Below are 13,726 nucleotides of genomic sequence, written 5' to 3' on the forward strand. Positions count from 1 at the left end.
GATTCTAAGGGTTTAGAGAGTCCCAGGAATGGAGACGAAGACCAGACAATTCTTAATCACTGGAGTGGGGCCTCTTACTGAGCTAGAGAGGCATAGGCCTGGTGAAGGTCATGGTCTGAATCAGGAGGGTGGTTCTGCATGTGTGAAGCTTAGATTTCCAATTAGACAGTCACATGGAGATGTCAAGTAGGCAGTACAATGAAAGAAAATGACCTCAGGGATGAGATTTGGGCTGTAGATATAAATACAGTCGTCAGCATGCTAATGGTATTCAAAACCAGCAGCCAGGGTGAACTCACTTAACAAGTTGACATTAATAGAGAAGCTGGTCCAGGTCTAAGCCCCAAAGCAAACCAATATTTAGAATTATTGCTACCTACAACTCTGCTTTTGCTACCGTCTCACATTTATCTGCTCAGACAGCAAAAAATGAAAGTTTACCCCAGTTGAGGCAAGTTCCATCTTCTATACAGTACACACAACCTGCTCAAAAGTCATGTGTCCCAAGAGTAAGTCTAGACCTTCCCACAAGGGACACTGGACTTGAGCAGGTGCAGACCTACCTGTTTATTTTAGAATAAACAGACAATAAAATAAAAAACAGTAACTCAAAATACTTGAAATAACTCAGGATAAACCAAGACATGTTCCTTTCACCAATGTGAAAGTATAAAAAGGATATAAGATGTGTTTGTAATTTCAACAAGAGTTTGGAATTCCAACAAAAAATGAGTTTTTGATTTCAACAATGAGTTTGTGATTTCTTTTTATTGATAATGTCCACTTTCATACAGTAATTCTGACTAATTATACTGTTTAAACTTTTTTAAAAATGAAAAAGTTGCAAAAAAAAAAAAAAGAAAAAGTTGCTATTCTTTATTGAAAAGGAATTTCAAAGTTGAAGTTTTTTTTTTTTTTTTTTGCACATTTTAAAAGCTAACTACTGGAAATCCAATAGAAGAATTACTCCTTGAGAGCAGTGCCAACTTAGAACCCAGATCATCAGGGTAATAGTCAATAAGATCTTTATCCAAAGCCATCCCAAGGGTGGTAATAATTAATAATGAAAAGAGCAGTCAACATTCATAGAATTCTTATTATATGCAAACCTTGAGCTAAATGCTTCATGGACATGATTTTATCTATAATATTTTGTATGTATTGAATGTATGTTTTAATTTTTATTTAATAATGTTTGTTACAAAATAACCCTGAGAAATTATTACTAGGAATTATTACTATAACCCTAGGAATTATTACTATCCCATTATTACTACCCCATTTTACAAGTGAAGAAATTGAGGCTTAAAGAGATAAAGTAACTTGCTTCTCTACAGTTTTTTCACCAAGGTAACAAGGCCCCGAAGGTAGTAAACCCTGAAGCCAGGATACTAACCTAGTTCTGTCTGAAGGTGAAGCTATAAGAGGTCCAGGAGTTAAAGGAGAGAGAGACAGTCACTGATGCCCTTAACCAAGTCTTGGGTATGTGACTGCCTCACTGATGTGGGTTCTTTCTAATGGAAGAGATTTAATTCCATGTGCAGATGCTGCAGGAGTTCTTTGCTTTCCCAGCAGGTGGGAGCTGGAATAGGCAAGACTGACAGTCTCCCTCCAACACCAAGATGGCTGTTGTTGTTTAGCTGCTCAGTCATGTCTGACTCTTTGTGACCCCATGGACTGCAGCACGCCACGGTTCCCTATCTCTCAGAGTTTGTTCAAACTCATGGTCACTGAGTTGATGATGCTATCCAACCATCTCATCCTCTGTCACCCCCTTCTCCTCCTGCCCTTAATCTTTCCCAGCATCAGGGTCTTTTCCAATGAGATGGCTCTTGGGTAGATCAAATTCAACAATGTAGTGGTGCAGTCCTTTGTTCAATATCCAGAGCGTTTATTTTCAAGTAAATGCTTGTTTCTCTTCTTCCCGTCCTCAAGGTCTGTCTGGTTGAGAGGCACCCTCATTCTACCATCTTGCTCCAGAAACTCATCCGTGCTGTCCAAGAATGGGTGAGTGAGCTGGTCATAGAGTTCAGGTAGCCAGCATTGTGCTGATCACCTTTTACTTGCCAAACGCCAAGATACTGAAATGTCTAGACCTTAAGACATCAGATTATCTATAAAAATTATTCCTCATGTACTGTTATTATATAAATACATTATAAATATAAATAGATTTTGTTGCTGTTCAATTGCTAAGTTATGTCCAAGTCTCTGTGACCCCATGGACTGCAGCATACCAGCTTCCTCTGTCCTCTACTACCTCCCCGAGTTTGCTCAAATTCATGTCCATTGAGTTGGTGATGCTATCCAACCATCTCTCCTCTTGTTGCCCCCTTCTCCTCCTGCCCTCATTCTTTCCCCATGTCAGGGTCTTTTCCAATGAGTTGGCTCTTCACATCCAGTGGCCAAAGTATTGGAGCTTCAGCATCAGCATCTGTCCTTCCAATGAATATTCAGGGTTGATTTCCTTTAGGACTGACTGGTTTAATCTCCTTGAAATCCAAGGGACTCTCAAGGGTCTTCTCCAGTATCACAGTTCAAAAGCATCTGTTCTTCAGTGCTCACTCTTCTTTAAGATCCAACACTCACATCTGTACATGACTACTGGAAAAACCAAAGTTTTGATTATACAGATCTTTGTTGGCAAAGTGATGTCTCTGCTTTTTAATACATCTAGGTAGTAGATGTTATTATTATTAACTTATTAACATTATGAATGAATGATTTCTTTATCATTTCTATAGTAAAAATTCTTATGTATTAAGTGCTTTCTATGCCTCAGGCTCTTTACACAAATATTTTTATTTAATATTCATAGCACTCAGCATGGTAGATCTGATAATCCCCTGCAGAGAGTCAGATTTAAAATTTGTCCAAGGTCACAGACTGGCAGGGCTAGGATGTCTGAATGCACGTCCTTTCTCACATAAATTCTGCCTCCAGTACACCGGGTATCAGTCCCTTAGCTCCAGGCATTGTTCAGAAGTATTTGTTTATCACTGATATCAGTCTCTACCATCTGCATTCTGGCTTAGCTGCAGGTAATAAAGATCACCCACATATTTTATTAAACCGAATACATTAACATTATTTGAACAGCCATTACCACTCAGCACACTGATACAGAGATAGCCTCAGCAGTTTATTGACATGCATCGACTTCTTTGCCTCCATGCTAAGCCATGTCACCCTGACATGCTTTCGCATATTTAATTTTTTGAAACTCATGTGTCTGTTTGTATCATTTTTCTGCCTCCTAACCTCGATGTTAGGTTGTAAGCTGCCACACACATCCTCCTGATGTTCTTTTGCCTGCTTCTAGAAAAGAGCTACTGATATTTTGTGCCCAATAATTCTTCATTCGGGTAGGGGCTGTCTTGTGTACTTTAGTATTTCTATCAACATCCCTGGCCTCTGTCTTCAAACACCAGTAACAATTCTCCTTTCCTTCCCAGTCAGGACAATCAAAAATCTCTCCAAAATATACAAATAGCTCATACAACTCAGTATCAAAAAACAAAAGCAATCCAATCAAAACCTGGGCACTTGGGTTGTTCCCATGTCTTGGCATCAACACACGATTGACTTAAGAAGTTGCAGTGTATATATATACAATGGAATATTCCATTCAGTTCAGTTCAGTTCATTCACTCAGTCATGTCCGACTCTTTGTGACCCCATGAATCCCAGCACGCCAGGCCTCCCTGTCCATCACCAACTCCCGGAGTTCACTCAGACTCACGTCCATCAAGTCAGTGATGCCATCCAGCCATCTCATCCTCTGTCGTCCCCTTCTCCTCCTGCCCCCAATCCCTCCCAGCATCAGAGTCTTTTCCAATGAGTCAACTCTTCACATAAGGTGGCCAAAGTACTGGAGTTTCAGCTTCAGCATCATTCCTTCCAAAGAAATCCTGGGGCTGATCTCCTTCAGAATGGACTGGTTGGATCTCCTTGCAGTCCAAGGGACTCTCAAGAGTCTTCTCCAACACCACAGTTCAAAAGCATCAATTCTTTGGCGCTCAGCTTTCTTCACAGTCCAACTCTCACATCCATACATGACCACTGGAAAAACCATGGCCTTGAGTAGACAGACCTTTGTTGGCAAAGTAATGTCTCTGCTTTTCAATATGCTATCTAGGTTGGTCATAACTTTTCTTCCAAGGAGTAAGCATCTTTTAATTTCATGGCTGCAGTCACCATCTGCAGTGATTTTGGAGCCCCAAAAAATGGAATATTACTCAGCCATAAAACAGGATGAAACATTGTCATTTTCAGCAACATGGATGGACCTAGAGAACAGTATTATTACTGAGGTAAATCAGACAAAGACAAATACTATATGATATCACTTGTATGTGGAATCTAAAGCTAGCTAAGTCACTTCAGTTGTGTCCGACTCTGTGCGACCCCAGAGATGGCAGCCCACCAGGCTCCCCCGTCCCTTGGATTCTCCAGGCAAGAACACTGGAGTGGGTTACCATTTCCTTCTCCAATGCATGAAAGTGGAAAGTGAAAGGGAAGTCACTCAGTCGTGTCTGACTCTTAGCGACCTCATGGACTGCAGCCTACCAGGCTCCTCCATCCATGGGATTTTCCAGGCAAGAGTATTGGAGTGGGGTGCCATTGCCTTCTCCAATGTGGAATCTAAAGAGTAATACAATTTTAGAGTTTTTTCAACAGACATTTGAAGCAGCAGGATTGATATATTCCTTTTAACTAATTCCCCAAAGAAAGTGAAGAATTCTCACATACAGTTTTTTCTTGAAAGACTTATAGTCTAACTGGAATTAAATAGATAAAATTAAAATGTATCCATAAAGAATATACATTTTCATAACCAAATAATGCATCCATTGTTGTACAAATAATAATACAGGTCATTATGCAGACAGCCAACAAATATTGAATGATTAAGTAACTTACTTGTATAATAAACTGATAAATGAAATAAAAATAGATTATATGGCACCCCACTCCAGTACTCTTGCCTGGAAAATCCCATGGATGGAGGAGCCTGGTAGGCTGCAGTCCATGAGGTCGCTGAGGGTCGGACACGACTGAGCGACTTCACTTTCACTTTTCACTTTCATGCATTGGAGAAGGAAATGGCAACCCACTCCAGTGTTCTTGCCTGGAGAATCCCATGGATGGGGGAGCCTGGTGGGCTACAGTCTATGGGGTCACACAGAGTCGGACACGACTGAAGTGACTTAGCAGCAGCAGCAGCAGCATAGACACTCAAAACTGGAAAGACCTTAAAAATTGTTTAGATAAGTTTGCTAAATTTTTGTTTTAATATACTAAGCCTTTTCAAAAAAAATACATTTCTTAAAAGTTCTCTTAGGATTTTTTTCAAATAATTTTATAATTTTGCATGATGTATAATAAAGAAGTTATTTTGAGTAAAAATATTTTGTATTAGATCAGTGTATTGTCAAACATTGTACTATTAAGTTTATTAATAAAATATTTAATAATATGACAAAATTATTTTCTACTTAGATATTCAACCATGTTTAATTAACTTTAATTAGAGAACAAGATCAGCCAACAAATAATTTTTCTAATAAATAATTTTTGTCCTATAATATGTATTTGGTTTAGAGACTCTATATATAAATTTTAAAGTTAAATTGAACTATACTATTGTATAAAAAATAAAACAGAAACTCCTTGTTGCTCTGGTAGGCAGAGAAAAAAAAATTTAAGTTAAAAGACAATACAAATGAACCTATATACAAAATAGAAACAGATTCACAGACATAGAAAACAAACTTTTGGTTACGAAAAGGGAAAGGAAGGGAGGAGGATAAATTAGGAGTATCGTATTAACAGGTATAAACTACTATACATAAAACTGAGGAGCAACTAGGATTTACAGTGCAGCACAGAGGATCATGGTTCCGTTCAGTTCAGTTCAGTCGCTCAGTCGTGTCCGACTCTTCGCGACCCCATGAATGGCAGCATGCCAGGCCTCCCTGTCCATCACCAACTCCCGGAGTTCACTCAGACTCACGTCCATCAAGTCAGTGATGCCGTCCAGCCATCTCATCCTCGGTCGTCCCCTTCTCCTCCTGCCCCCAATCCCTCCCAGCATCAGAGGCTTTTCCAATGAGGCAACTCTTCATGGTTGATAACTTGTAATAACCTATAATGGAACATAATCTGAAAAAAATAACTGAGTTAGTATGCTATAGACTTGCACTACTGGAGGAGGAAATGGCAGCCCACTCCAGCATTCTTGCCTGGAGAATCCCGTGGACAGAGGAGCCTGGTGGGCTGCAGTCCATAGTGTCACACAGAGTTGGACGCGATGGAAGCAACTTAGCACACACGCAAACCTGAACTAACTTAATGTTGTAAATCCACTACACTTCAGTTTAAATAAATGTCTCCAGACATTCTGTCAAATGTTGCCTGGTAGAGGGGGAAGCAAAATTACCCCGCTAAGAACCATGTTTTAGGTGTGTATACACACACACACACACCCCTAAACCTCTAATGTGTTCCCCTTAAACAATGCCATTTAAAGGAGGAAACAGCCAGTCAGGTCTTTCAGACACAAACACAAAGTTAAATTAGATAAACTCAAGCAGTATTGTGAGGAAACTACTCTGAGTACGATGTATGAGCTTTAAGCCCATGAAGTCTGTGACGTGGTTTTCTGCTCTGAGATCTATTTTATTTCATATACATTTTATTTTTAAATTAATTTTTATTGGACTATAGTTGCTTTACAATGTTGTGTTAGCTTCTGCTGTACAGCAGAGTGAATCAGCTGTAAGTATGCATTTATCCCTCTTCTTTGGATTTCCTCCCCATTTAGGTCACCACAGAGCACTGAGTCGAGTTCACTGGGCTATACAGTAGGTGCTCATTAGTTATCTATTTTATACCTGATAGTGCATATATATATATATGACAATCCCATTCTCCCAGTTCATGCCACCACATCTTTTCCCTCCTTGGTGTCCATACCTAGTTTGTTCTCTACATCTGTGGCTCTACAGCTGTTTTACAAACAGGTTCACTTGTACCGCCATTCTAGATTTCATATATATGCGTTAATATGATATTTATTGTTCTCTTTCTGACTTTCTTCACTCTGTGTGACAGTCTCTAGGTCCATCCATGTCTCTACTCAAGTATATACATTTTATATTTCTAGCACACTCTTCTCAAGAGCTGAGGTCTTCAATTAAGTGACCATACAAAAGAAAATTTACTACATGTATCACTAGGGTGATCATGATCACGCTCCTCTCATGTTACTTGAATAGTCAGTCTGCAAAGCAAATTATTATCTCTAAATCTCCACTTCTCCTACAACTGAGAAATCCTATAACATTTCCATTCTCCCTGAATCAATACTTCTGTTAATTTTTTTTAATGAGTTAAAATGTTACTGTAAAATTTATGATTCCATCTCATATATATTTGCCCATCTACTCATATGAACTACCTGATGTACTTCATTGATTCTTCTCTGCACAGATATTTTTACCTACTCAAATTCTAATTCTCAGACTTGCCCTGAGAATGTCTGAGAGACAAACAGCATGATGGTCTCCATCATTTAGAAACTTGCTGCCAAAGTGTATTTTCCCCTGCTGACAGCGGCATTCCAAAAGAATCGATTTCTCTCTCATAAGAACTTGGGCAATTTTTTCCTGCTCTTCAGATGTCATCTTGTCAAAAAATGAAGCCACTAGGAGTTATTTATATATGCAGTTGTTTTCACTATTTCGTTATCTGGGATTGTTGAATGGAAAATAAATCCTTATCGATAGCACTGATGGAATTGCTGAGTCATAAGATGTCCATGTTTTCAACTTTAAGATATGATACTATTTTGTTCTCCAAATAGCTGAACCCATTAGAAATGCCAACAGCAGTGTTTTAGAAGTATAGCTACTTCTTCCACAAATGGGTGTTTAGTTTTACTAATAATTTTGGAAATACTCAGACAGCAAAGAACCTGCCTGCAATGTAGGACACTTGGGTTCAATCCCTGGGTTGGGAAGATCCCTCTGGAGGTGGGAATGGCTACCCACTCCAGTATTCCTGCCTGGAAAATTCCACAGACAGAGGAGCCTTGGTGGGCTACAGTTCATGGGGTTGCAAAAAGTCAGACACAACTGAGTGACTAACCCTTGGAAATACACAGGACATTGACATTTTTTGTAATGCATGGAGGATTTTTACCCATCTAAAGAATTTGCTGACAAACATACATGCTTGTACTCTCTGACCACTCTGCGCAGGGGATGTTACATCTGTCAATCCCTGGCTTGCATAAGTTCAAGCAGGAAGCTCCAGTATGACCGATCTGAGTCTCTATACCATCTCATGCGTGCATGCTCAGTCGTGTCCAACTTTTTGTGACCCCATGGACTGTAGCCCACCAGGCTCCTCTGTCTGTGGAGTTTTTCAGGCAAGAATACTGGAGTGGGTTGCCATTTCCTCCTCCAGGGTATCTTCCCATGCCAAGGATCAAACCCACATCTTGCATCTCCTGGATTGGTGGACAGATTATTTACCACTAGCACCAGCTGGGAAGCCCTCCCTACCCCCTGCCCCAAATTTCTCCTTATCTCCAAATAACCTCTTTTTCTTTGCCATTCATTGCTAGTTGGAAACTGACTGATGATATTAAACATTGGATTTTTCCAGAATCCAAAATCATATATTTGAGTCGTGAGTGGGGTTCCCAAGTGGCACAGTGGTAAAGAGCCACCTGCCAATGCAGAAGATGCAAGAGACTCGAGTTTGATCCCTGGGTCAGAAAGATTCCGTGGAGGAGGAAATGGCAACCCACTCCAGTATTCTTGCCTGGAGAATCCCATGGACAGAGGAGACTGGTGGCTACAGTCCACAGGGTCACAAAGAGTCAGACACGACTGAGCATGCTTGCACACACACATACCTGTGGTAGGTAATCGGGTAACCAGGAAAGACGCGTGATCCTCCTCTAGAGTGCAGAGTCTGAGGGGGAAATGGCTGCCCAGGAAGCATTACATTCCCCAGTACCTAGACAGGACCAGTTCTTACCAAGGAGATATGTGCAGAAGTGATGTTGTCTCCTGCAGGGTAAGGTGATTCAGACATACTTGACTTCTACATAATCCCTCTCCCAGGCCATCAGCTGAATGGAAAGAACTCTGGGCACCTGGTGGAGATGGAAGGAACCAGGACCCTGAACAGCCACATGGAAAGTGTTCCAGCTAATTTGGACTGGGAACTAAGAAATATATTTTTACTGTAAATTTTTATTTTATTGTAAATCCACTGAAAAAAATCAGTTTTAATCTGCCCCAGGAGCTAATATCATCCAAGTTAATACAGAAATCATATGCAACTAAAAGAGACTTTAATTTATATGTGGGCAATTTGAATTAGCCCTTTTAATAAAACAGATAAACATATTTGTAGTTATCAAGTTAATAGAAGCAGGAGAAAGTGCCAAAAGCTAACATTTACTCCTTGGTATTTATCCAAAGGAGTTAAAAACATGTCCACACAAAAACCTGCACATGGATGTTTATAGTAGCAGCTTTTATTCATAATTGCCAAAACTTGGAAGCAACCCAGATGTACTTCAACAGGTGACTAGATAAATAAACTGTGGTACATCCAAACAATGGAGTATAATTCAGTACTAAAAGAAATAAGCTATCATGCCAGGAAAACTGTGGAGGAAACTTAAATGCACTTTACTAAGTGAAAGAAATCTATCTGTAAAGGATACAGACTACATGATTCCAGCTATGTGATATCCTGGAAAAGACAGCTGTGGAGACAATAAAGAGATCAGTGGTTGTCAGGGGTTATGGGGGATGAAAGTTAGAGCACAGAGGATTTTATGGCAGTGAAACTAGTCTGTGTGATACTCTAATGGTAGATCCAGTCACTATACAGGTGTCCAAACCCATCAGATATACAACAGCAGCAGTGAGCCCTAATGTAAACTATGGACTTGGAGTGATTATGACGTGTCAAAGTAGGTTCATCCATTGTAACAAATGCACCATCTGATGGGGGATGTTGATAAAAGTGAAGCTACGCATCCATAGGGGGCAGAGGTTTATGGCAAGCCTCTCTACCTTCCTCTCAGCTGTGCTGCAAACTAAAACTGCTCTAAAAAATAAAGTCTATTTAAAAATATGGGGACTTCCTAGGTGGTCCAGTGGTTAAGATGTCATCTTCCAATGCAGGGGATGTGGCTTCAAACCCTGGTCAGGAGGCTGAGATCCCACATGGCTTGCAGTCAAAAAACCGTAATATAAAACAGAAACAGTGTTGTAACAAATTCAATAAAGACTTTTAAAATGGTCCACATCAAAAAAAAATCATTAAAAAAGTATATGAACTGAACTAAAGGGGGGAAGTCAGAACCTCTAAATTTGCTCTTAGCCCCTCTTGGATCTCTTGGGTCATGAGAGCAGTAAAGTCGCTGGCCCAGTGCTGGACACGCAGTAGTACTATTAAATGTCAGTTTCCCTCATCTTCTCAATTTGTAATCTCCAATCAAATAATGGATGCCTCTCAGATACTGGCATGATCCACCTGACAGAACATAGCCACTTACCACTCTCTCAAAAGTGAAGACAGAAAAAGGAAGCCTCCATGAAGAGAAGGCACAGAAACTTTTCTTGGCCGCAAGAAGGCAGAAATACCATCTGCTCCTGCATGATTCTGCTGTCTCAGGGCATGCTTGCTGATATTATTTTCATCATTTTACCATCATTTCATGGAAATAAAGCCCAGCTCACAGTTCATTAGAAGGTCTGATGCTGAAGCTGAAGCACCAATCCTTTGGCCACCTGATGCAAAGAGCTGACTAATTGGAAAAGACCCTGATGCTGGGGAAAGATTGAAGGCAGGAAGAGACGAGAACCACAGAGGGTGAGATGGCTGGATGGCATCATAGACACAATGGACATGAGTTTGAGCAAACTGCAGGAGATAGTGATGGACAGGGAAGCCTGGCATGCTGTAGTCCATGCAGTTGCAAAGAGTTGGACACAACTTAGTGACTAAATTTTTAAACAGCAACAACAATGGATTTTATTTTGTGTTTCATCATTTAAAAAAATAATTTTGATAATATGACTTTTCCAATGTTTCCAAAAGCAGTCTTTATAAAGATGCCACCTTATCCCCCTATTTTTCCTTCAATTGAAGGCTCTATTTCTGACCAATATGCCAGCAGTTTAGCGTGTTTTTCTAATCTTTATTGTTTTTTTACTATGTGCAAAGTCATCATGCATACACTATATAAAAAATAAATTCAGATAATAGAGAAATGCAAGGGGAAATAGGGAAAATGGGATCATGTTATACATTTAGTTTGTTTGTTTTCTGGATTAATCTATTTGTCTTGGGCATCTCTTCATGGACATCCTTCCTATGACAAGCACCCTCAGTACATTTAAAGACCTGAGATCTGGCTTTAGAGCTAGGAGTGAACACTGATATTAATTCAGCACTCCTTCAACCCTGGCTGCCTCCTCATCCCAGCCCACTTCACATGGCAGGAACAGCCATGCCCGGGGAACTCATCTGGGCGTGCTAAGTCACTTCAGTCATGTCCAACTCTTTGCGACCTCATGGGTCATAGCCCGCCAGGCTCCTCTGTCCATGGGATTCTCCAGGCAAGAATACTGAAGCGGGTTGCATGCCCTCCTTCAGGGGATCTTCTCAACCCAGAGATAGAACCCATGTCTCCTATGTCTCCTGCTTTGGCAGTTGGGTTCATTACCACTAGCGCCACCTAGGAAGCACGGAAGGAACTCACTGGGCAGAGACGTCCAAAGAAAGGAAAGTTTTCCATCTTTTGTCATGGTTGGCTCTCCTACAAGGGACTCTCTGTAACAGGAATCTACAAGTCAATACAGCCGGGGAGAAGATGCTAATTACTTGAGCACGATGGCAGCACCCCACATGCAAAGAAGCTGTCCAGCTGGAGCTTCTGGATGAGTCCACTCTAAGATTTGAGAAAGAAGCTAGGCAACAAGGCTAAGCCCCAGTCATGGGCAGGATGCACAGGTGTGAGGGTCCCTCCTGTACACTGGTCTCACAGCTATTTTCCATCATAACAAATATTTAAATAGAAGCAACCTCTCTAGGAGACTGAAGTGGCATACAGCCGCTGCTCTCAGATCACTGTATTTCCTGGAGGTATCTGCCTCATTCCCTAAGATCCCTGGGCATTGGCCAGCAGGATGGCACGCCGTGGCCGGATTGCCTGTTTCAACAGTGACACTGTGTGGCAGAACCAGCGAAAACAACAAAGATCCTGGACACCGTGGTTTTCCAGTTTTCTTGGCTGAAGATGATCCTACCCAGGAATCACACCGTATCCCAAGTGAGGTGAGGAGAGAGGCTGGTAGGAAAAGAAAAAAATACATTCTCACTGGAGGTTAATGGATGACCCAAGTTAAATATCAAAATAAATATTTATCTCTGGACTTCCCTGGTGGTGCCATGCATGGGAATCAGCCTGCCAGTGCATGGGACATGGGTTCGATCCCTGGTCCAGGAAGATTCCACAAGGCACAAGGCAACGTAGCCAGAGTGCCACAAGTACTGAAGCCCGCACGCTGTAGAGCCCGTGCTCTGCAACAAGAGAAGCCACCGCAATGAGAAGCCTGCATGCTGAAGCTACAGAAAGCTAGGGGAAAGCAACAAAGATGCAGTGCAGACAAAAATAATTTTAATAAAATAAATGTGTATCTCAAGCTGATGAGTAAGAACAATAACTGCCTTCTGTTATATATCCTCTGTGATACAGGCATGTAAAGTGTTTTGAATGTCATCTCATCTACTCTTCACAGCAAAACTTAGAATTTGCTTTCGTTATCTGGAGAAACCCTAAAGTCAAGAAAGTTAAGGGACTTGCCCAAGTTTACACTTCTAAGAGACACTAAAGTGGCTGCCCAAATCTAAAAGTTTTTACTCCCTGACTCGTGTTCTTGTCACGATTCCGGAGAATCAGTTCAGTTCAGTTCAGTTCAGTGGCTCAGTCGTGTCCAACTCTTTATGACCCCATGGGCTGCAGCACACCAGGCCTCCCTGTCCATCACCAACTCCCGGAGTTTCCTCAAACTCATGTCCATTGAGTCAGTGATGCCATCCAACCATCTCATCCTCTGTCATCCCCTTCTCCTCTGGAGAATAGGGGTAAATGAAAGTCACCACTGCCCCACAAAGGGAAGGGAGGAGTCCCTCATTACATTTTCTGATCCACACAGGTGTAGAGGGGTTGCTGCTGCTGCTGCTAAGTCACTTCAGTCGTGTTCGACTCTGTGCGACCCCATAGACGGCAGCCCAGCAGGCTCCCCCGTCCCTGGGATTCTCCAGGCAAGAACACTGGAGTGGGTTGCCATTTCCTTCTCCAATGTGTGAAAGTGAAAAGTGAAATTGAAGTCGCTCAGTTGTGTCCAACTCTTAGCAACCCCATGGACTGCGGCCCACCAGGGTCCTCCGTCCATGGGATTTTCCAGGCAAGAGTACTGGAGTAGGGTGCCACTGCCTTCTCCATAGAGGGGTTAGGAAAGACCTAAGAGATTCCACCAACCCAAGGAGATCATCCATACCAACAGAGAATCCCAATGGCGGACATCACCATATCCAGCCCAAACCTTACAAAATATCTATGCATTTTTCATGTCCAATTCCCCATTGTATCTGGTTAAATTAATAGCAAAATATATCAATAGGTAAT

Source organism: Bubalus kerabau, chromosome 19 (assembly GCF_029407905.1).
Source record: "Bubalus kerabau isolate K-KA32 ecotype Philippines breed swamp buffalo chromosome 19, PCC_UOA_SB_1v2, whole genome shotgun sequence".
Lineage (NCBI taxonomy): Eukaryota > Metazoa > Chordata > Mammalia > Artiodactyla > Bovidae > Bubalus > Bubalus kerabau.